The sequence below is a fragment of the Prionailurus bengalensis genome, chromosome B3 (genome assembly GCF_016509475.1).
Source record: "Prionailurus bengalensis isolate Pbe53 chromosome B3, Fcat_Pben_1.1_paternal_pri, whole genome shotgun sequence".
Lineage (NCBI taxonomy): Eukaryota > Metazoa > Chordata > Mammalia > Carnivora > Felidae > Prionailurus > Prionailurus bengalensis.
This window is the reverse complement of record NC_057355.1, coordinates 117,035,717-117,058,078: the sequence shown is the minus strand read 5'-3', so window position 1 is coordinate 117,058,078 and position 22,362 is coordinate 117,035,717. Positions and strand designations below refer to the sequence as shown.

Sequence of the window (22,362 nt, the reverse complement as noted above, 5' to 3'; positions counted from 1 at the left end):
ATTGTCACCCATCCCTCTAGACTAGACTGCTGTAGAGTGTTAGCATTTCCTCTCCACACCAGCCACAAATGTTTCTCCACTGACTGTTTCCTCTGCCTGGAACATTCTTCCTCTGGATACCCATAGGGCTAGAAACATCGCTTCTTTTAGGGCTTAACTCAAAAGTCACCTTCTTAGGGAGGCTGTCTAGCCTTTCTATCTGAAATTTACCACTCCTCCAACATTAAAAACCCCCTTCCCTACTTTATTTTTTTCTCTCCTTGGGCTTTATAAGTAAGTATCTACCACACCAAATAGTTCATATAGTTATCTGATTTATTTTCTACCTTCCCTAAAGAACATAAATGCTCTGAAGGAGATTTGGGTCTGTTTTGTTGACTTATATTATCCCCAGTGCCCAGTATAATGCCTGGCACATACCTGACTCTTAATGAATATTTGTTGAATGAATGACTGAATGAATCTGTGTGACTAATTGATAAGTGTGTCTGATTCCTCTCCTAGAATGTGAGCTCCATGAGACCAGAGACCAAGCTTAGTTTTTTCTCTCCTGAATTCCTAGAGCTGATCACAGGGCCTAGCAGGTGGTACTCAGTAAGTGTTTTTAAAATAAATAATTGAAAATACCAATGATGACAGTACTGACAGAAGGAACGTATAGGAGGGAACATGGTCACGCAGATGTCTTCACAGCTATGAGACTGCCTAAACAGTCTCCAGATTAACCTAGGAGTGATACTGGGTATCGTTAGGAGTCACTTTTCATATACACTTAGGGTCCAATGACTTGAAATGAGTGGTGCTGCCCCATGCTTGGGGTTTGGGTTCTAAAATCATATATGGAAAAATTGCCATCAAAAATCTCTTAAATCAGCCATGCGGTATAGATTAGAGTGCTCCATGCATTCTGCACCATCTCTCAGTAAGTTCAACACAGCCAGTTTTTCCCCAGAGTTGGAACAGATGGCCATGGCTGTTTCTTTGGTTAAGCACCAGATGAAATAGTTGGCGTGAATTTAAGGGCCATATTGTTGGGGGCGGGGAATGACATATATGTACATATTCATCTGTATCGTTTTCTTTTATTGAACATATAGTTGACTTCGGGCAACTTGTTTGCTTGTGTAAGAAACTCCACTGTGCCATTTGGTCCTCAGTGTTGTCAGATGCTCTTTATTGTTTTTCATGGAGACAGGCGTAAAGGAGGTTGAAAATAACCTTTTGGAGGCATCGCCATAGTTGGCATGACCAGTAAGAGAATGTCAACCACCGGGATTTTCCACAAGAAAACGAAAAAAAGTCTTTTATCTAAATTGTCCCACAAAACATAATAAAGAGCACGTATGAAGTTCCTCCTGTGCACTGGGCGCTAGGTTCTTTATGTAGTTCTCACTGAACTGCGTCATAGCAACCCTTTGAAGGAGGTATTATAATCCCTGTGGCCCCGCTATGATTCTTCACAACAGCCAGGCAGGCATGCAGGCTTGGCCCGTTGCCCAAAAGAACACATTTAGCCGTAGCCAATGAGGGAGACGCTCTAAGCCCAGGATATGATGCAAACACGCGTGTCCTTTTCTCTTGAGTTGTTGTTCAATCCACACCACGTCTGCCTTGTAGAGGTACTTAGATACCCCTTCCCCCACATCATAAAAGTAACTGGGGTATTATTTATTAAAAAAAAAAAAGTGGTAAGAGTAAATCAACTTGTTCCAAGAGTTCTGTTTTATGGTCCTCAATTTCTTGGTAGGGTTGGAAAAGAAAAAAATTCCATGTTGACCGGAGCTTATCAGTTACCTATACACCAACTCATTTAATGGGTGGAAAAATTATGGTCACTTCCTACGTTCCTCTTTTGAACATGTTCTCTACTCAGTGTCCTATTTTCTACATCGGATGCATTTTTTCTTCATTCTGCCCTCAATGAAAAGTCTGCTACTATAGCACTACTGCTTCAGACAGGCAGCACCAGAATATTCCACCTTGTTCATTTTTTATACCTCCTTTTATGTTTTTTCCTTAGCTTCTTTAGATATCACAGTTTCCTCTACGTCTTCCCAAAACATACTGATCATAAGTATAGTCCGTGTTGTCAATATGCCTAAAATTTCTATCATTTTCTCTTCCTTTCCTTTCTATCCCTTCTTTCTCAGGAACCTGGCTTCGTCCTACCACCAGACATTGTGTTCAAATTGGGGACAAGGAAATCTACATAGCCACACTGGTGAAAATGGGGAAGGAGCAAGGGGAGGAGGCAGAGATGTGGTGATTCCACATCTCACATTTATAGATGATGACAGTGGTTCTTGGGGACTTTGAGTAGCTTTCCCTAGGTTACTTAACTAGTAAGTAGCGGAGCTGGGAATTGAACCTGAGTCAGTAAGGCTCCCCAAAACCTACTGTTTCCATTATACCACACTACTTCTCAGACGCAGCAAAATGCCATTAAATGCAAGCTTTTGGCAGCAACGATGGGCAGACTCTGTGTGAACAGATAGAATCTTGTATGATTCACTAAATGGACCTGGCAGTGTGAAAGAGGGGCCAGATAAGTGAAGGACTTTCCTGAGATCATCAATGTCATGAATGACCAATGTTTACTTGGGGCACGGGAGCATGCTAGATGTTTTGAAGGAGGCACAGAACATCCTATAAGGCTGCATTCGAGAGACAGTCTAGCTGAAGGAAAAAATCATGCACTGTAAGAGTCAGGGCACTTCCTGAAAACAGAAAACATTCAAACTGTACAATTAAGGAGAGCTTAAGGAACTAATATATTTATAAAGGTGTGGGTGAGGTTTAGGGAATTGGAAAAGAAACATGAAGTACCCTGGGACCAGCAGCAGTGGGATTCTGTTACCCACGCCCTACACATCCAAGGGCAAGGGGAAGGAGCAGAGCATAGCTGCATGAGGAGGAAGGGATACTCTCCTCTCCCAGGAGCTGTGACCTCCAGTAGAGAGCAGCAGCCAATCCATGGGAATCCACCAGGGAGGGGCCACAGTAATAAATATCTCAACCTCATTCTTTCTACTCTTCAGGATCCTGGTAATGCTTCCCATTAGCCAACCCCAACCACAAGCTAGAGGGCAGGAATTGATTTTATTCATAAAGACACGTCTCTCAGGCACAGCAAGGAGTGAAAAAGGGTAAAGAGCAAATCTGAAAGGGCAAATGAAAGATAATTTTATAAATTGGCATACCATTTAAGTGTTTTACAGAGGTTGCTACTTACAGGGGTATTACTATAAATTATTTGATGAAGTAATGTACTCTTCATACACCTTTATGTACCATTTTTATATATCCTGTTGTTCTCTTATTAGGTTAGTTTCAAGTAAGAATGGCCCAAGTTAAATATTGAACTAAACTGGCTTCCTGGCTCACCCAAAATGAAAGAGTCTAAGCTTTCTGAATGAGAATACTTCTTTCCTTCCTTCCTTCCTTCCTTCCTTCCTTCCTTCCTTCCTTCCTTCCTTCCTTTTGAGAGACAGCACAAGCAGGGGAGGGAGCAAAGGGAGAGAGAATCTTAAGCAGGCTCCTTGCTGCTCAGCATAGAGTCCAACATGGGGCTCAATCCCATGAGCCTGGGATCATGACCTGAGCCAAAATCAAGAGTCAGATGCTCAACTAACTGAGCCACCCAGACAACCCTGAATGAGCACATTTCAATTGCGTTGCATAAATCACTGTTTACTCAGTTTTTTTCCCCCATTGTGCAAGCTTATTTCATTTACTCAGATTTTCCTCCATCATTTAAAAACTCTTTCTTTCTCACATTTTTGCTCTCTCCTTTCCTCCAATAAAAAAGCTGCCTGGCTCCTACCTCCATTAACAGATGCTTGGAAATAATGCACCATGGCAGCTTGTCAAGGATTTTTCTCTTTCCTCCCTCCAGAGAGCAAAACAAAAGGGTAAGGATAGCTTGAGGGATTGGATCAGAATGTTGTTTTACTGGAATTTGCAGCTGTTTCTGGATTGCAGAAGTCACTGGAGGGAAACAATGTGCTCGGGGACTGAAGGAAATGGTTTGGCTCCAATCTGTCCCAAGTCATCTGGGGAGGAATTTTCTCATTGTTACAGAGGTTGCTACTCAACAAAGATTTTGCATCTTTCGACAGAGAGTGTGTGGCAAGGGTAAGGAAAGAGAAATCCACGTATGACGTGTGATGGGAGCAAAGAAGACAGAGGCAAAAAAATAAAATAAAATAACTGACCTTTGGTCAGTGTACAAACCATTCTCTAGGCTCTGGCCTGAATGCGTGGCTCGTGAAAGGGTCACCATTTATTTCTCAGAATTTGAGGGCTGGAGTGAGCCAATGAGACTTCCATTTTTACCCCATAGGCAAGATAAAGATGGGGTTTATATAGGCAGGTGGATCTAGTTGATGAACAAATGGATCAAAACAGTCCAGTGGCAAATTTTCAAATGATATTTACATCAGAGACTCATACTGGCTTCTCATCAAGGGTTAAAGGCTAGATTTATATGCTTGAGTATTACTGGCCCTAAAGATACATAGGGCAAATAAATCCATATATACCTTTGCACTCATATGTAGGCATTTCTGGTATGTTTGAGGAAGCCTCTGAAACTGTATTTTCCTCCTGGATACCATCCCTGCTACAGATCCTGTAATCTCTATGGAAGGAGCCTGTGAAAACCTTTGAAGTTAGGCAAAGATCAGGTAGAAGGACAGCGGTGGAGACCCACCCAGCATTCATTCCAGCTTCTCTTGGTAGATATTTCAGTATACTTTTGGGTTCACATATATTCCCCCTTATTGATTTTTTACATAGTGCTATGGATTGAATGTGTCACCCTAAAAATATATGGAAGACCTAACCCTAAGTACCTATGGTTATGATCTTATTGGAAATAGGATCTTGGCAGATGATCAAGTTAACATGAGGGAGTCCAATGTGCCTCATGTCCTCATGAAAAGGGCAAATTTGGACAGAGACACAGATAAAAAGGGAAGACAAAATGAAGATACAGGGAGAAGATAGCCATGAACAAGCCAAAGAATGCCTGTAGCTAGCAGGAGCCAGAAGAGATTCTCCCTCACAGCCCCAACCCTGTCAACACCTGATTTCAGGCTTCTGACCTCCAGAACTGTGTTTTAGCCACCCACTTTTATGATGCTTTGTGATGGCGGCCCAGGGAAATCAATACAGGTTAGGTTTGATGAAATATTCTGGCACAATCCTTTAATTTCTTCAACGAAGTAACTGAAGCTGACAAAGTAAAATGGCTTAGGAGTCACAGAGCCAGTCAGGGATAGACCTCGAAATGCCCACATCCTTCTCTACCCATTGCTATAACTGGTTTGATTTGAATAAATTACATCAGGCTTCCACTACTGGCTCAAGACAACGGTGAAATGACATCTTTATCTTCTAATATAGACGCTCTTAGACTTTAACAGTTGAAACAAGACTTTGGCATTATTAACATGGAGTAGAAACGTTTATTCTGTGACTCTCAGTGTCAATGGATTTCACTCAATGTTCAATGACTCATCATTTAAAAAGTTACATAAGCTTGAAGAGATTGTTAGTGCATTGCACATCCAATGACACCATAGGGGCGCCTGGGTGGCTCAGTCAGTAAAGCGTCCAACTTCGGCTCCGGTCATGATCTCGCAGTCTGTGAGTTCAAGCCCCATGTTGAGCTCTGGGCTGACAGCTCAGAGCCTGGAGCCTGCTTCAGATTCTGTGTCTCCCTCTCTCTCTGTCCCCCCCCCCCCCCCCCCCCCGCCCAACACACACACACTCTCTCTCTCTCTTAAAAATAAATAAACATTAAAAATTTTTTTTAAGAAAACAAATTACACCTTATATATGAAAGGAGGTTAACTACGGGGGAACTTTTGGAGAAGGTCAAGGACAATGTCACCTACATCTGGTGGCTTCTCTTATAAGAATATAAAGCTCTGGGGAAGCTGTTGGAGCTCCCGAGCCAGGTGAAGTTGTGAATGGTGAGAGGCACAGAGTAGGAAGGACCTCTTCACCATTCCCCTTCAGCTTCTCCTGGGCCCCTACTTCCTGCCCCGGTGCTGCCCTTCCTAGAAGGTGGGGGATGGGAGGCTCCACTAATCTCTCCACACCTCTCTGGTTCTTAGTGCTCTCAGCTGCCAGTCTCCAAGTGTCCATCTAACAAGGGGGCATCAATCCTTTTGCTTTTTTGCTCTCTGGGTGCCAACACAGCAAAATCCTACAAGCAACTGTGTTAGAACTGTTGAAGAACAAAAATACAACTGAGTAAATTTAAAGATGTAATTGGCTTTATTCAACAGCTAATGAATCGGACAGCATCTCATCTAGCAAATAGGAGGGAGCTCCCAGTAGCTGTACTAAGCGGAAAGATTCGGGGCAGGGCGGGGGATGTGTTACATGGGTGATGGGTACTAAGGAGGGCACTTGCTCTGATGAACACTGGGTGCTGTGTGGAAATGTTGAATCACTAAATTCTACACCTGAAACTAATATTACATGGTATGTTAACTAACTGGAATTTAGATAAAGACTTGGGGGAAAAAAGTGGAAATATTTTATAGGCAGAAATGGGGCAAGACAAGGTTATTAGCCAAAAGAAAGAAAGGATTGTTTCAGGCAAGGTCACCTTTCCTTGGGGGAACAAGAGAGGGTCTTAACATGCAGGTGACCTCACTAGTGCTAATCAGGAAATTTCAGACTTATTGGGTTAAAATTCCATTCCTGGGAATTACTGAAATTGTAGTTAGGTTAGTTATTAAGTCTTGGTGGGGTTTTTGACTCCATTTGGGGCCTGTTGTTTCTTTCTTTCTTTCTTTCTTTCTTTCTTTCTTTCTTTCTTTAAATTTTATTTATTTATTTATTTATTTATTTATTTATTTATTTATTTATTTTTGAGAGAGAGAGACAGAGCGCAAGCTGGGGAGGGGCAGTGAGTAGGGGGAGACATAGAATCTGAAACAGGCTCCAGGCTTTGAGCTGTCAGCACAGAGGCCAATGATCAGCTCAAACTCAGGAATGGTGAGATAGTGACCGGAGCCAAAGTCTTATACTTAACCAACTGAGCTACCCAGGCACCCTGGGGTCTGCTATTTCTTTTTAACAGGATGATGGAATTAAGGGTCATTTGAGCTCCTGGCTTGAAGAAAGGCCTGATTCAAAGAGCAATTGAGATATAAGAGAAGGGATGGGGGTAAACCTCAACCTAGGTCAGCTGGATGAAGCCGAAAGAATACAGATATGTCCATGAATAGATGGACCCAGGGACAGGAGCCAACCCGGAGGATTCCCCTAAAGGTGAAGAAATAAGCACTTGCAGGGGCACCTGGGTGGCTCAGTCAGTTAAGTGTCTGACTCTTTTTTTTTTTTATTTTTTTTAACATTTATTTATTTTTGAGACAGAGAGAGACAGAGCATGAACGGGGGAGGGTCAGAGAGAGAGGGAGACACAGAATCTGAAACAGGCTCCAGGCGCTGAGCCGTCAGCACAGAGCCTGACGCGGGGCTTGAACTCATGGACCGCAAGATCATGACCTGAGCCGAAGTCAGAGGCCCAACCGACTGAGCCACCCAGGTGCCCCTAGTGTCTGACTCTTAATCTCAGCTGAGGTCATGGTCTCATGGTTTATAGGATTGAGCCCCCGCATCCGGCTCTGCACTGACAGTGTGGAGCCTGCTTACAATTCTCTCCGTCTCTCTCTGCCCCTACGCTGCTCATGCTCTCTCTCTCTTTCAAAATAAATAAATAAACTTAAAAAAACAAAAAAGCACTTGCGGAGCTGGGGTTTTGTATACAGTTATGACATTTCCCCAGAAAAAACAAAGAGGGAGGGAATAAAGAGAAAGATGGAAGAGAACAAGAGAATGTGAATGAGGGACTTGTCAGGACACAGAGAAGACAAGTTTAGATCACGAACTAGTCTGCTTAATGCAGAAGTTATTTTCATTTTACTTAATGGGTTTGCTAGACAATCTGACTCCTACATTTGCAATTTTCCTAATCTTTTATATGAGCATTTCCATTGCCTTTGAGGCTCTGATGGAAAATTAGCTTCAGTTACATTTCGTTAAATGAGCTAGCTTCAGTGAGCTCTATGAAGTCGGCCTCATAAATCAGAGTCTTCATTCTTTAATCATGTTCTCTGCTCTTCCCCGGAGTCTCCCCCGCTTATCTTTTCCAGGCATGGAGTTGGCCATGACGGAACACGGTGTCCTTGATCACGGCTCCAACTATTATTGTCTGTTCTCGTTCCTATCATCCCGTGGTCCTTTCTCCTCATTCCTCCTTTCCAAGGACTTCACTCTAGTGGAATGTGTTTTAGACACTACTTTGTTCTCAACTCCAGACCAGATCTTATCTAGGTACTTCTGTGGGTGTCTCTGTCTCTGCCTACAATCTTGGCAAACCTCTTGAGGCAAAAGTCACAGATGGTGCACTCCTGTGACAAGAGACTCCCACAGAAATTTCATGAAATTGGGGTTCTCAGAAGCCCCGGGGGCGAATGGTGAGAAAACTGTTAGGAAGGTCACAAGGCCAAACTTAGAAACAACTGGGAAGCTGGCAGAATTGATCCTCAGCTCTCACCAGCCTCTGCCAAGTTTCAACGCCGTGTGCTCTTCCAGGATGCTCTGGTCTCCTTTCCCAGACTGCCAACCTGGATAGTCGGTAAGATCCACAATCTGATGTTCTATGCTTATGCTTATTCAAATGTGTGTTTCATTAGCTCTCAGTCAATGATTAAGAGGGTGAAACATTTGAACAGATACTTCACTAAAGAAGATACAAGGATGGCAAGTAAGTACACGAAAAGGTGAGCTACATCATTGGCCATGAGGGGGCTGCCAATTAAACGTGCAGTGAGATAACACCACACATTCTCCAGAATGGCAAATTAAATCGCCGTCAAAAAAGTTAGATTTTTAAAAATTAAAACAATTAAACACACTAAGTATTGGCAAGAACAAAGCAATCGGAAGTCCCATACGCTGCTGGTGGGTATGCAAAATGGTATGGTCACTGTGGAAAACCGTGCTGACAGTTTCTTAAAAGAGTAAAGGTACACATACCATGTGACCCAGACGTTCCCCTTCTGGGCATTTGCCCAAGAGAAATGAAGGCAGATGTCCACACACTGACATACACAAACATTCACAGCAGCTTCATTTACAATTGCCCCAAACTGTAAACCACCTATATTAGTCTAATCCACCTGCCACAACAAAATACCACAGACTGCACGGCTTTAACAACAGAAATTCATTTTCTCACAGTTCTGGAGGCTGGAAAGTCCAAGATCAAGGTTCCGATAGAGTTTGGGTTCTGGCGAGGGCTCTCTTCCTAGCTTATGGATGGCCACTTTGTCCTTATATGGCTTTTCCTCTGAGGGCACTTGGAGAGAGAGAGAGAGAGAGAGCGCTCGAGAAAGTGAGCAAGCTTTCTGGTATTTCTTTTTCTAAGGACACTAATCCCATCCAATCAGGGCCCCACCCTTATGACTTCATTTTACCTTGGTTACTTCCTAAAGGATCTATTTGCAAATACAGTCACACTGGGGGTTAGGGCCTCAACATATTAATTGGGAGAAGGGGGAGATACATGTCAGTACACAGCACAACCCAAATATCTATCAACAGAAGAATGGATAAAGTAGTGATGGTATATCCATACAATGGTATACTATTCAGCAATTCAAAGAAATAAACTTTTTAAAAAATGTTTATTTATTTTTGAGAGAGAGAGAGAGAGCACACAAGTGGGGCAGGGGCAGAGAGAGGGGGACAGAGGATCCAAAAAGCAGGCTGTGAGCTGACAGCAGGCAAGCCCGATGTGGGGCTCAAGCTCACAAACTGCAAGATCGTGACCCGAGCCTAAGTCCGACACTCAACCGACTGAGCCACCCCGGTGCCCTCAAAGGAATAAACTATTGATGTCCTCAACACTACAGATAAAATTTAAGATCATCATGTAGAGTGAAAGAAGCCAGACCAAAAAAGAGGATATATACAAGGTGATCCCATTTGTATAAAACCTAAGAAATGCAAAGTTATCAAAGTAACAGAAAGCAGATTAGTGATGATCTGGGGAGGAGGAAAGGCGAGAGGAACAGGAGGGAGGGATTACAAAGTGGCACAAGAGCATTTAGGGAGTTGTATGTTCATTACCCTGATTGTACTGATGAGTTCATAGATAATGGTTTCAGTATCATCTTGTCTGCTTGAAATCTGTGCGGCTAACCATTTCAGTCATACCTCATCGAAGCTGCAAAACAATTTACATTTCATAAGCCCTCACTTGGGCAGATTTAATTCATTTGTAGCAATGCTGACCCCTCTTACATATCCTGTACAGAGCTATTTCTGGCTCTCCTTTAACTCTCTGGCCGCCTTGTCTGAGCCAGGATTTTCTTTTTTTTTTTTTTTTAATTATTATTTTTTTTAATTTTTTTCAACGTTTTTTACTTATTTTGGGGACAGAGAGAGACAGAGCATGAACGGGGGAGGGGCAGAGAGAGAGGGAGACACAGAATCGGAAACAGGCTCCAGGCTCTGAGCCATCAGCCCAGAGCCCGACACGGGGCTCGAACTCACGGACCGCGAGATGGTGACCTGGCTGAAGTCGGACGCTTAACCGACTGCGCCACCCAGGCGCCCCCGAGCCAGGATTTTCTTGTGCTCTACCAAATAGTAAGAGGTCTGTTTATAAAGACAAACAACGATCAAGGGGAGCAAAGTATTTTCTTCTAAAGCATATTTTGAAATATGAAAAAAAAATTACTAAACACATTTAATATGGTTTTACTCATCACTGAGTATTAACTGGTCTTTGGAGAAATGATGGGCCATGCCTGGGGATGCCAGGATATCACCTGAGAAATCACGTGCCCAGGAACGTATGATGTCTGATCTGGGCACCTGCGTATTGTTGCATAGGCAGCAACTATCACGAGTACGTCTACATGATGATTGATAGTCTGCAATTTCATTGATCATTTCAGCATGTATTTGTGATAATATCTCAGGAGCTTGGGTATCATCCAAGGGCTACAGCTAAGTCCCCAAGCTCCCAAGCTCCAATGTAAATGTTTCTTGCTATTATCCCCCCATAGGCAGCAGGGGCTGGTAGGTGCTGGCCAGGTCCGATAAGTGACAATAAGAGCCAGAATGTGTGTGTGGACTGGTAAAAATGAAGCCCAGCCATCTCTCGTTGTGAAAAGAACGGTCACAATACTTTGCAGCTTCTGCCATCAGGAGGTGGAGTCTTTTCCCTGCTCCTTGACTTTGGGTTGGTCTTGTGACCTGCTTTAACTGATGGGATATGGCAAAAGTGACATTGCACAAGTTCCAGAACGTAGGCCTAAGAGGTCTTGCAGCTCCCTGGTGGCCCTCCTGGCACACCCCTGCAGCCATGTAAGCTTGCATTAGACTACTGAATGACATCAGCTGGACAGGAGCAGCTGACAGCTTGCATCAAGGCTCCAGTCCCATAAGTGAGGTCATCTTAGATCATCCTGCTTCAGTCAACCTACCAGAAGATTGCAAGCTCGTGAGTGACCCCAGGTGAGACTGGGTCAGCCTGGCCCCAGCTACAGAATCATGAGCAAATAGATGGCTGTTGTAAGTGGTTACGTTTTTGGGTGGCTTGCTATGCAGTAATAAGATACCTGCAATGCTCACCTAAGGGCCAGCCCCGTGTGAAATCTAAGGCAGTTCTCAAGCCCCTAAGAATGACTGTGTCGTGTTTTTACTGTCTTGTGTCATAACAGCGGGCAAGTCACCTACAATCTGCACCTCAATTGTTTTGCTCTTCAAAGAGGAACATCATTACGAATTACAGAGGGTTGAGAAAAATTATTCTTGCAGGACATTTCTATATGTAGTTGTTAGAGAGTAAAAAGTTTAGCTACATATTTAGAAAGTGGGGTCTATTTTGATAGCTTTGGCTAATACGATTTCTCGGTTGAGTCTGTCCTTAAATAGCCTTGATGTTAGGCTGTTCTGGTTTGTTTGTTCGTTTGTTTGTTTTTTTACTAGCAGACAGTTTCAGACTACTGATTACTACCTCTTCCTTCTCGTCTACCCCCGCTCCCCCTCTCCCCATGCCATGTCCTTCTTTGTCATCTTTGGGGCAGGAGACCTGGGATGGATGTTACCTTTTATCCTTCTCATTTAGGACAGACTGTATCTTATTTCTACTTCTTAATCCTAGCGCAGTGCCCTTCATGTAATGGGTGTTCAATATATGTTGAATGAAAACACTATTAAACTGCCAGTGCTTGGGTAGAAAGGCCCAAGAAAGGTAAAAACTTTATTATTTCATTATAGAGGGAAGCTGCCTTTTAAAAGAGGCACCTGCTGGGGCACTTGGGTGGCTCAGTTGGTTAAGCATCTGACTTCGTTACACTCAGGTCATGATCTCACGGTTCGTGGGCTCGAGCCCTGTGTCAGACTCTGTGCTGACAGCTCAGAGCCTGGAGCCTGCTTCATATTCTGTCTCCGTCTCTCTGTGCCTCTTCCCCACTCATGCTCTGTCTTTCTTTCTCTCTCAAAAATAAATAAACACTAAAAAAAAGTAAACAAATAAAAATAAAAGAGGCACCTGCTAAAGGGCGCCTGGGTGGCTCGGTTAGTTAAGCATCTGACTCTTGATCTTGGATCAGGTCATGATCTCACAGTTGTGAGTTTGAGCCCTCAGCACAGAGCCTGCTTAGGATTCTCTCCCCCTCTCTGCCCCTCCCCTACTTGCTCCTTCTTTCTCAAAATAAATAAAAAACAAAAATAAAAGAGGCACCTGCTGAAATCCAGGTCTAGGATGGGTACAACAAAGGACCTTGGGGCAGACCCTGTTTTGCAAGAATAGTCTGAGTTGGCTTTTTGGCTTCCTAAGACAAAGTCAGTGGTGACCCATTGTCCTCAAGGAAGGAAGCAAATAGAGTGAACTTCCCAGCTACGGCTTGGTCTAATCCCTTGTATGTGGATGACTTTTGGGGAAAAGTTGGAGAAATATGCATTAGAGGTCAGGGACCCTACTTGAATGAAAGACTACATTTCTTTGGGGTTTAGTATTAGTCAACACTTCTGATTCCTCAGATGGTTCTATCTAAGGTCCATGGGCAGGAAGGGATACCAACGCTCCCCAAAGGGCAACTTAAGTCAATAGTGAAGGGAATCTGGAATGGTAATTTGGGCTCAACACCAGCACTGAGATTGTAATGTTGGAAAGGCTGGTGGTGGGCAGAATGTGTGTAAGCCTGGAAACCTTTCCTGAACCAGTCACCTGGCACTCTGAGCTTTGGAAACGATAACTGTGAGTACGTGTGAAACACACGGATGAAACTTCAGGAGGCTGGGCCCTTAGAGGTGTGGCAAGACCGTGACAACAGCCAGAGGTTAAAGCTCTGGCCTAGTGTACCAGTGCGAGAAGAGACAACCTCTTCCTCTATCCCTTATACTCTGACAACTATTTTCTCTCTGATGAAGAGTGTGGGGTGCAGAGCTCAAGTCTCCAGGTTCAAGCCCCAGTCCTACCAATATTACCTATAGGTAATCCTTACAAGGATTACGCGGAAGATGCATGTAACTTGCTTCGAACAATACTTGACACAGGGTGAAAGGTCAACAAATGTTGGTTATGTGCATTCACAGGTGGAGACAAGGATGGCACAGGGCTGTGCAAGATGTCCCTTTTCAATTGTGGTCACATAGGCAGCCATGGCAGGTTCTCTGGCTTTCCCTCCTGAGGCACTCAGAATGAGTGAGAACTGGTGCTTTGTCTTGAGACTATCGTAGCTTGTCCCATTGGATATCATGTCCCAGGCGTGAGTCTGATACCACATCTCTGGCAGCTGATCCTAAAGAACTAGGGGCACTTGAGGTGATCTGCAGCTATGTCCCAGCTTCAAGGTGAGCGCAGAGAAGCCTGCGTAGGATTTAGGGCTATCACCAAAGGTAGCCCCAGTCTCACATGGCAAAACCGGACTCAAGCTGTCTGATAGGACATTCAAGAGAAATGTGACCTCGCTTTGTGAAGCTTAAATGGAGCTAAGTGGCTCATGTCGGTGACTTTTGAATTCCCATTCCCCACAGTGGGTCTCAAAGCGTGGTCCTTGATGAGCGGGATTGGCAGTAACCGGGTACCGGTTAGAAATGCAAAGCTTCAAGCCCCCTCCCAGACTTCCTGAATCAGAAACTCTGCGGTGGGGCCCAGCAAGGTCTGTTTTGAGAACCCCTTGGGGAGGTTCTGTTGCTTATGAAATAGTCGGGATGCTCTATCCCTGACCAACAGTTGTTTGCCCAAACCCTGATTGACCTCTTGTGATGGGGAACTCACCACCACTGAGCAGTCCCCCCAAACACCTCCTGGCCAAATCAAGCTTGTCGTTTTCTTTCCTTAGTTCTTTCTCTTTAAAAATTATTTATTTATTTATTTGTTTTTGAGAGAGAGAGTGAATGAGCAGGGAAGGGGCAGAGAGAGAGGGGGACAGAGGATCTAAAGCAGGCTCTGCGCTGACAGCTGAGAGCCTGATGCGGGGCTAGAACTCATGAGCCATGAGGTCATGACCTGAGACTAAGTCAGATGCTTAACCAACTGAGCCACCTAGGTGCCCCCTCTGTCCTTGGTTCTAAGTATACCGTGTAATTGAGTCACTTGGAGGAGTTAAAATACATACATACATACATACCAGGTAACTTACTTTGTTTACATTATACTTAATTAAGAGTTGGACGTGTTCAGATCGTGCTGTTTGGATTCTATATCCTTAGTGACATAATTTGCATAATTTATAGGTCTCACATAGTAGTGGAGGCGAACATTTCAGGGTTTCTGTATCCAGATTCTTTGTCAATTATTTATTGCCCAATGAAACATTTATATAGAGAGATTAAGAAAATTCTTATTCTTAAAGAAAAGGAATTGTACCATGGAAGGAGGCATCAAGTAGTGAAAAGGATCTGTACCACTCTGTAAGACCTGAGTTCTTTCTTAGATCTGCTGTTGGTTAGCACCATGTTATCGGAGCATGCCATTTACTTTCCCTGCTTCTGAGTTTCCCAGTCTGTAAAATAAAGGAGTTGGGTTAATGGTCAATTAGGGATTCTATGAGTCTTACTTTGGGAGACAACTTTTGTGAGATAAGGAATGCATTTTCATGAGGGATCTATGTTGACTGAAGAGAATACAGAATGTCCATTAAGAACATTTATGACAGGGCACCTGGCTTGCCCAGTGGAAAGAGCATGCAACTCTTGATCTGGGGGTCGTGAATTCAAGCCTCACATTGGGTGTGGAGATTATTAACTAAATAAACAAACTTAAAAAAAAAAAAAGAACATTTACGACAAAAAACACAGGCCTGTTTCTTCAAGCATCACTGGTAACCTGCTCTGGAATCTGGGTCCTGATCCTTATTCTTTGCTTTGGAAATGAGCACTAGGAGGCTTGGCAGAATGGAAAACAGGTGTGGAAGGAGCTAACAGGGGTTTTGGAGAAATGACAGACTTGCTTTCCTGAAATAAGCTTGAGCCTTCAGCCAAATGACATGTGTAGATTTCCATAAATAAAAAAAAAAACCTCATGGTAAATATAGATTCATTAAACGGTCTTAAAAATAGGATCTAGGCTTGGGCTGTAGCCTTGGGTATGGGATACAATGCAACATTCCTCTCTCACCTTCCCTTTCCTTGTCTTTTCTTCACTCATCCGTGAGCTTTTATCTTAAAAGGAAATGTGCCAAGACTCTGGTTATAAATAACTGATTGGCTAATTTAGTTCAAAAGATATGTTCTGAGTGAAGGATACTGGAGTGGCTAGAGCTTTAAAGGAACACACTGAACAATTGAGTTCAGGGAGTGAGCTTCCTGAGCTCAGCAAGGCACCTGGGGATCTTTTCTATGGAATACCACTGTGACTGACCCTCTGGATTTGTCCCAGCTCAAAATTCAGATTTCCCGGGAAGGGATTCTGATTGCCCAGCTTTGGTCCTATGTCTACCCTATGATCAAGGGACGGGTCCCGTGATTAACAACTGCACCAGAAGAGCATGGACAGGGGTGGGAAAGTCCCTCAAAAGTGTGTGTATGTGTGTGGTAGGAGTGGGGTCTAGTGGATGCTACCAGAAGGGGGAGGGGAGGGCCAGACAAACATCATAGTGTCCAAGGCTCCAAAACTCAGGGATATCTGCAAGTGACAGCAAGTTCAGGCAACACTACATGTTCCCAGGGCACAACTGGATAATTTCAGGAGCTCTGAGGGCTGGCTGACACCCAGTGGTAGTTTATATCATAGAGGATACAGCCAACTCTTTCTTCTTCCTCCTCTTCTCCTCCTCCTCCCCCTCCCCCTTCCTTCTCCTTCATTAAAGTTTATTTATTTTGAGAGAAAAAGAGAGAGAGAGAGAGAGAGACAGAGAGCAGGGGAGGGGCAGAGAGGGAACAAAAGAGAATCCAAAGCAGGCTCCACATTGTCAGCACAGAGCCTGATGTGGGGCTTGAACCCAACGAACTGTGAGATCATGACTTGAGCAGAAATCAGAAGTCAGACATTTAACGAACTGAGCCACCCAGGTGCCCCTCTTTCTTCTCATTATGAGGCTTGTTATAGTTGACATTCAATAATATTCATTAACTGACTGAATAAATGAATGATACAACTCTTACACAGGCTAAGGGGGGGACTTCTATTCAACATTAGCTGAGTTGAATTCGTTTAGAAACTGCTTAATTATGTATCTTTCCATTGCAAGTGACTAAAGCCCATCAGAGTTATCTTCAGCAAAAGATGGTCCTTGCTGGGGTATCATTTCGGGCAGGTAGGGTAGAGATGAACCTAGTCCTGAATATCAGGAAGCCTCCAGCCCTGTCTTCCCTCCTCTCTAAGCCTCTGCTCCACTCTTCCAGAAGTTTGGCATTCTTTAATTTTCAGTCTACCTTGCCAGTAAATAGCTCTCCATGCCTCCAGGATTTGTATCTTTTCCTCTCAAAGCCCAGGGTGACAGAAACATTGTTACTTTCATTTCCATTCCAAACCCAGAGCAGGGACTGACTCTACCTGGCCCAGATTGGGCCAGGGGTCTGCCCCTGACTCAATCAACCAAGATGGCCAATGATTCTTGGTGGAGGTGGGGTGGGGGGAGGGAGTACCATTACATGATGAATTTGGCTATGAGAGCAGTTCTTGGAAAGGAAGGGGGATGTGAGCAGACAACCCAACTGGTGTCTCATACAGAAGCCATAATATTTGCTTATTATTTCTAGAGCACTTTAAGAATACTTGAAGAATACTTAATTCTTGGCCTAACTGTATGAGATAGACATAATCAGGTAAGAGTATTTCTTTCATATCTACTTTTTTTTTTTTTTAATTTTTTTTCAAAGTTTATTTTTATTTTTTGGGACAGAGAGAGACAGAGCATGAACGGGGGAGGGGCAGAGAGAGAGAGGGAGACACAGAATCGGAAACAGGCTCCAGGCTCTGAGTCATCAGCCCAGAGCCCGACGCGGGGCTCGAACTCACGGACCGCGAGATCGTGACCTGGCTGAAGTCGGACGCTTAACCGACTCCGCCACCCAGGCGCCCCTCTACTTTTTTTGACTCTGCCATGGTATCTGTTTTTCAATTCTTGCCTTTCCCACTTGACTTTATATTTATTGAAGGCAGAGACCATATCCTCTTTATCTTTGCATCTATATCTGTAATGCCTAGCTCTGGGCTCCATACATGGTGGCATCTAATTGATGCTCAACCAGTTGAATGTCTATTTTTACAGATAAGAAAATTGAGGTGCAGAGTATTATAATGCAGATGAGCCCTCAAGAGCCCCCAGTTATGCTGTGGCTTACACTAGGTTGCCAACTGGGCAAGAGGGTCATGTAGCAGCTTAGAAAGATCATACCTTAAGGCAAAGGGCCAAGACTCTGATGTTAGAGGCCTCCAGAACAGCCTCAGCTCTCCAGAAAGGGTCTTTGTCAGAGGAGGTAGACAAACAAGAAAAGAAGGAAGGTTATTAAAACTATCATTTCCTTGGGACTTGACTTGGCTATTTTATTTTATTTTTAAAGTTTATTTCTTTATTTTGAAAGAGAGAGAAAGAACACTAGAGGGGCAGAGAGAGAGAGGGAGAGAGAGAGAGGGAGAGAGAGAGAATCCCAAGCAGGCTCCGCACTGTCTGCACAGAGCCCAGTGTGGGGCTTGATCTCATGAACTATGAGATCATGTTTTGAGTGGAAACCAAGAGTCAGTTGCTTACCTGACTGAGCTACCCAGGTGCCCCTTGACTCAGCTATCTTAGCTGTCTGACATTTGAACTTGAACTTGATGGGAGAAAAAGGAGAAAGAAGCTGAGGAGGACAGTGCCATGTTGGGAAGCTTTCTACTACATGACAGGAAGCAGCAAGGGATACCTACGAGGGTTTTATGGTCTCCGAACTGGGTTGGATCTTCCTGTTAGGCCAATTATCCAACTGACCTGGGCAAGTCACTTCACCCCTTTGTGTCCATCGTCCCACCTCTTTATAGATGGGAGATAGTTATATAAGCACTATTATCTCTCTCCCTTCAAGGAAGACATATAAGAACTGTGACCACAAAGATGAAGAAGCCAAGTCCTTTCTCTCAAAGGCCTGATGATCCAGGATGGGGAGCAGATGGCAGTGCAAAGTGCTGGCGGCTCTGAGTGTGGGTCAGTCCTACGGGACCCAGAGAGGAAGCCACCTGTGTGTCTTTAGGATAGTCAGGAAAGGGTTCCCAGTGTGCAGAGCTTTGGAGCTAGGTCTTAAAGGAATTCTCTAGGCAGAGGAAGCGATGTCTACAGGAAGCAGTGGAATTATAACAGGTTAATTATGAGGTGATTGAATTACAAAAGGGCCTGAGGATGATATTAGTATTGTCAGATACTGTCAGGGCCTCATATTCATGCTGCACAGGCCACACTTGGCAGTCTGGTTTCAGGGGCACCAACCACAAAGGCTCTTGGAAATCACAGGCTCTGGATTCCTTTTCCCCAGCTTGCTGGTAGCAGCCATTCATCTGTTAAGCTCTGTTTCTCCCGAGCTGGAAGAGATCTTGAGAAACAATCTGGTGTCGTCCTCTACACCAAGGTAGGTATGGATTGCCATTCCCGTTTTATGGAAGAGGAAGCTGTGGGCAGGAGAGGGCCAGTTGGTAACTAAGGATATAGAACCCAGGACAGTTTCTCCTAGAGTTCTTTTTTATTTTTTTTTATTTTTAGGGAGAGAGGGCAAGAGCAAAGGGCAGAGGGAGAAAGAGAGAGGATCTTAAGCAAGCTCCATGCGCAGCGCAGAGCCCGACGCAAGGCTCGATCCCACAACCCTGGGATCATGACCTGAGCTGAAATCAAGAGCTGGACACTCAACTGGCTGAGCCACCCAGGTGCCCCTCTCCTAGAGTTCTTGTTTTCCTCTATCAAGATGCTTCTTTTGGTTCCTCTTAAGTTTCAAATCCCCATTTCAGGTAATACTTGTGGAACTATTTATTTATACCTCAAGTTTCAAGTTCTTTTTTGGCAACAAGTTATAAAAAGGAGAGAAGCCGACAGGAGGGAGCAAACAGAATGGGGGCGCTGGAGACTTCACAGACAAAAAGAGAAACTTCCGTGGCTGTTAGTGGATTCAGCACCTGTGGCAATCCTACCCAGTGGAAAGGCTCCTTATCCAAACCACAGACCTTGGGAGCTCTGAGAACCAGGACCACTGTTGTCCTAGCTAATGATGGGAAGGAGCCCAGGGGTATAAGTTTAAGGGTTTCAAGATTTATTGGAATAAATTGATATTGTTTTATTTTCCTCTTTCCTTCTCACCTACCCCTATTAGTGACTTAGCGTCATGGCTCCGAAGAGAGAAAGGGAGATATACAGAACGGCGACACGGCAGGCCCAGCTACAGCTCACGAGGTACCCGGATGGCTCAGCCTGTGCACGTTGAGCTGTGGGGCAGGGGGGAGGCAGGGAAGACAGGGGGTCACGGTTGCAGTAATTGGAGTAACAGGAGACAAGTGTGCTGACTGTGGGTTATTAATAGGCACTAAGACCTATATTTACAACCAGTGGCTTAAATTAGGAGCAGACCAGTCACACCTAGCCAAACCCACGCCCTAAACCAAAGACACCTGAAGTGTGCAAAGTGCTCTTTAGCTCGCCCAGTTTAGCAAGGAGGCTGCTTCAGGTGGGAGTAGCAAGATCTTCAGTGCTTGCTCAAGGTGTCTGTTGCAATTCTGCCCCTGGCGCACCTGCAGCCCAGCAGGGAGAGCACCATTCTCTTTAAAGGGAGGAAGGGAGGGAGCCGGGGAAGAGGGAAGGAAGAGGGGACGGAGGGGAGAGAGGGAGGAATGTAAGTAGGTTGGAAGGAAGGGAGGATGGAGAAAGGGAGGGAAAAAAAGACACCAGGCTCCTCACGTCAAAACCAAAGCTCAGGCCAAGCCCTCAGAGGTGGTCTTTTGAGAAAGTGCAAGCGGGGGAGGGGCACACAGAGGGGGACAGAGGATCTGCAGCTGGCTTTGTGCTGACAGCAGAGAGCCCGATGCGGGGCTTAAACTCACCAACCGTGAGATCAAGCGGGACACCGACTGGACCACCCCGGTGCCCTCTTCAGAGGTTTTCTATTCGTCCACATCCAGCCTGCATATGAATGGGGGAATGGTTCCATTTCAGCATGAGAGAAAACTTCTACTCATAACATGCCAGAGGCCCAGAAGTGGAGCATGGGAACTTCCGTGTCAAGAGGCAAGAGGTAACTGCAGACGCCTAACCCTTAGGCAGGTGGCTGGGGGGCTGGAGAGAGGGCTACCAGTGCCCTGTCAGAAATGGTAACAGGGCATGGGATTAGGTCCACACTGGGTCGGAACTGGGAATTCTCTGAGGGAGAGGCTACGTTGCCTATGAAGTGGAGGGAGGAGGTGGTCAGCCTGGCCCCAGCCTCTGTGTTTGGGAGGAAGAAAGAGAAGCAGCGATGAAGGCTGAGTGGGCTGCCCCAGGGGTCAACGTTGGGCACGTCCCACCTGCCTCCCCACCCCAGTCCCTTCTGAGTCCTAAAAGGGAGTCTCTCCAGTGCAGTGAATTTTGCACGGAGATAAACTGCTCCTGATGGAAGGCTTCCTGTGGGTAAACCTGGGCAGATCTTGGGTTCTGCTCCAACTGCTACCGCTCCTGTCACTTAATGGCTGTGGGGCCCACTTTTTACACAAAGGGGTTATTGAAAGTACGCAGGGTATGGTCTTTTGGTGAAGATGAAGCGGAAAATGCCCAAGAAGTGCTTGGCACAGGCCTGACAGGCTGATGGGCTTGAGAAGGTGAGTTCATTTTGCCATCACCCCCCCTGCAACCCCCGTGTGTCCTTTCACAAGGACAAAGCTGGTGGGCACCAGGCGATGTGGTGGGAAAGTTTGGTTTGTGTAACACAGAACCAACACTCTTGGAGGAATTGATTCCGAGTGGGGAAAAAGCCTGGGAATCGAAGGGGGTCCAGTGCTTCTGCTCCTTACTACCGCATTATCACATTGAATAGCCTCTCTGAGCCTCTTGAGCCTTGGCTAAAAAGACTTTCCAACTGACAGGAAGTTTTTGAGGGCCCAAAGAGGTAAGGTAATCATTTCTGCCTTAATTCAGGGATCATTATGTTCCAGGCATTGTTTTTAGTGCTGGCCGTGTATCACCTCACTTAATGCTTGAAGCCACTTTAGGCCTCGGATGTTTGCATGTATCTGAAATCATAAAACTGTACACATTGAGGGGCATCTGGGTGGCTCAGTCGGTGGAGCATCCGACTTCGGCTCAGGACATGATCTCACGGTTTGGGAGTTCGAGCCCCCCGTCGGGCTCTGTGCTCTCAGTTCAGAGCCTGGAGCCTGCTTCGGATTCTGTGTCTCCCTCTGTCTCTGTTCCTCCCCCACTCATGCTGTCTCTCTCTGCCTCTCAAAAAATCAATAAACATTAAAAAAATTTTTTTAAACTGTACACATTGAATGTGTGTAGTTCTTTTTGTATTGATTATACCTCAGCGAAGCTCTTAAGAAAACACTTTAAGGGGGCACCTGGGTGGCTCAGTTGGTTAAGCATCCGACCCTATATCTCGGCTCAGGTTACGATCTCACAGTTTGTGGAATCGAGCCCCACGTCAGGCTCTGTGCTCACAGTGCAAAGCCTGCTTCAGATTCTTTCTCTCCCTCTCTCTGCCCCTCCTCCCCTCAAAATAAATAAACTTAAAAAAAAAAAAAACACTTTAGGAAATAGGTATGATTTTTTTATCCCCATTTTGCAGTTGAAGAAAGAGGCTTAACAGAGAATTTAAGTAAACTGTCCCAGACCACACAGCGAGTCATAGCAGAAGTGGGATTCAGACAGAGCACAAGCAGGGAAAGGG

The 22,362-nt window shown here is 44.9% G+C and overlaps 1 long non-coding RNA gene across 1 annotated transcript; it reads right to left on the bottom strand.

The window, feature by feature from the left end:
- Positions 1 to 18,807: 18,807 nt before the first annotated feature.
- Positions 18,808 to 21,760, bottom strand: LOC122467966. Its single transcript, XR_006293113.1, has 2 exons — positions 20,543 to 21,760; positions 18,808 to 19,126 (listed from the first exon to the last, which is right to left on the bottom strand). It is a non-coding gene; the product is annotated as an uncharacterized LOC122467966 (long non-coding RNA).
- Positions 21,761 to 22,362: the final 602 nt, after the last annotated feature.